The 2,697-nt window shown below is 36.1% G+C and overlaps 1 pseudogene; it reads right to left on the reverse strand.

Annotated features, from left to right (window-relative positions):
* Positions 1-1,022: 1,022 nt before the first annotated feature.
* LOC141571443 (small nucleolar RNA U13) lies at positions 1,023-1,093 on the reverse strand (annotated as a pseudogene).
* Positions 1,094-2,697: the final 1,604 nt, after the last annotated feature.

Consider the following 2,697-nt stretch of genomic DNA (forward strand, 5'->3'; position numbering starts at 1 on the left):
AGACCTAGCTGGACCATCAGCTCTAATGTGTCTTTTGGAACAAAAATTAATATAAGACCTTGTACAATATAATATAATATAATGTAATGTAATGAAATATAATATATAAGACTTGATATAATATAATATTAGTATAAGACCGGGTCTAATATACTATATTATGCTATACTATAAGACCCCATCTTACATAATATAATATAAAATAAGACTGGGTCTTATATTAATTTTTGCTCCAAAAGACGCATTAGAGCTGATGGTCTGGCTAGGTCTTATTTTTGGGGAAACACAGTAATGATACCTTGCCACTGGACATGTCACTTGATTTCTCAGATCCTTAGTCTCTTCTGCAAAAGAAGAATGATGATATCTATCTCACATGGGTTCTTGTAAAATTAAATGAGATAATGTATGCAGAATGCTGGACATACAAGGATTTAATACATGGAATGGTTATCACAAGATAATATAAAGTAATATTGAAATCCCTTCCATCCCTATAGGTCTATGCTTCTATTCCTATATTCTTTAATTCTAACAAGTATAGTTTGTTTGTGGTCACAATTTAACATCTCTGAAATCAAGAAATTTGCCTATGCCAAATAGAGAAAGCTGTGAATTAATTGCTGTTACTTGCCCAGCTATGAACTTAGGCCTGGCTAGAAAGTTTCTGTGTATCCATTTGTCCCTGAATGCATAGCTAATGCTTATTGAACACTTACTATGTGCCAGGAAGTATCCTAAGAATAGTGAATATTTTCTTATTTAATCCCTACAACACCCCCATGAAGTCAGTACTACATTCTCCCTATTTTATGAATGAGAGAACTGAGTGTCATACACATCTAAAGTCATATAGGCAAAAACTGGCAGTGGTGGGACTTGAACTCTAGCATGTATGACTTCAGAATCCCCATTCCTAAGCACCACTCCATACTGTATTTCCCCCAAAATAAGACCGGGTCTTACATTAATTTTTGCTCCAAAAGACGCATTAGGGGGGTTTTTTGTTTGTTTGTTTTTCACATCAGACGGGTAATGTGCTGATGTCATAACAAAGTTTGTGGGAGGCACATCTCATGAACTAGAAAAGGATCTTGCATTAGGGTTTATGTTCAGGGGATGTCATCCTGAAAAATCATACTAGGGCTTATTTTCCGGTTAGGTCTTATTTTCAGAGAAACATGGTACTTCATCCCTTATTTGTACTTGTAACAGCTTAAATGTAGATCCCTAATTGTTGCTTAAGTCTGTCAAAGACATTACACTTTTTTTTAAAAGGGCTTCTTTTTTTTTCTTTTCTTTTTTTTCAGTTTCAGGTACACAAGACAAAGTGATACTTAGACGTTTATCATTTATATCCCTCACACTGTGTGAGCCCCCCTTCCCCCATCCACTATTCCTCTCACATCGCACAGAGCCATTACATTTCCACTGTCTCTATTCCTAATGCTGTACTCCGCTTCTTGTAAGTATATACATACATATATATATAATTTTATATATTTATATATATATAAAATTATAGTTGGCATTCATTATTGTTCAGCTTCAGGTGTACAGTGCAGTGATCAGGCATCTACATCATCCCTGAGGAGGTCTCCCAAATGGGACAAGTGTCCATCGGATATCCTACAAAATCTTTACAATATTATTGATTACATTCCCCAAATTAATTTTCAAAACCCCGTGGCTATCTTGTGGTTACCGACTGTTTTCTAATCCCCTCACCTTCCCCCTTATCACCACCCCCCCTGCCCATCTAGCAACCCTCAGTTTTTCCTCCATGTTTCCAAAACTGTTTCTGATTAGTTCATTCACTTATTCTTTTCTTTAGATTCCACATATAAGTGAGATCATATGGTATTTGTCTTTCTCTGTCTGACTTATTTCACTTAACATAATGTTCTCTAGGTCCATCCATATTGTTGCAAATGGTAATATTTCTTTCTTCTTTATGGCTGCGTAATACTCCATTGTATAAATGTACCACAGTTTCTTGATCCAGTCGTCTACCCATGGGCATTTCGGTTGTTTCCATGCCTTGGCTATTGTGTATAGTGCTGCAATAAACATAGGAGTGCATAAAGATTTTTGAATTAGAGTTTTGGATTTCTCCGGAGAGATACCTAGGAGTGGAATTGCTGGATCATAAGGTAGTTCATTTTCAGATTTTTGAGATACCTCCATACTGTTTTCCATAGTGGCTGCACCAATCTGCAATCCCACCAACAGTGCACAAGCATTCCCTTTCTCCACATCCGCGCCAGCACTTGTTGTTGATTTATTGATGATAGCTATTTTGACTGGGATGATGTGGTATCTCATTGTGGTTTTTATTTGCATTTCTCTGATGGTTAGTGAGGTTGAGCATTTCTTCCTATGTCTGTTTGCCATCTGTATGTCCTTTTTAGAAAAATGTCTCTTCATGTCCTCTGCCCATTTTTTAATTGGGTTGTTTGTTTTTTTGGAGTTGAGTTGAGTGAGTTTTTTATAAATTTGTGATATTCACCCCTTATCAGATATATCATTGGCAAATATCTTTTCCCATTCAGTAGGATCCCTTTTTGTTTTATTGATGGTTTCCTTTGCTGTGAAAAAACTTTTTAGTTTGATGTAATCTCACATGTTTATTTTTTCTCTTCCCTCGTGCGAGGGGATATATCAGTAAAAATCTTACTCCGGGTAATGTCTGTGAAG

This window comes from Rhinolophus sinicus, linkage group LG04 (assembly GCF_036562045.2).
Source record: "Rhinolophus sinicus isolate RSC01 linkage group LG04, ASM3656204v1, whole genome shotgun sequence".
Lineage (NCBI taxonomy): Eukaryota > Metazoa > Chordata > Mammalia > Chiroptera > Rhinolophidae > Rhinolophus > Rhinolophus sinicus.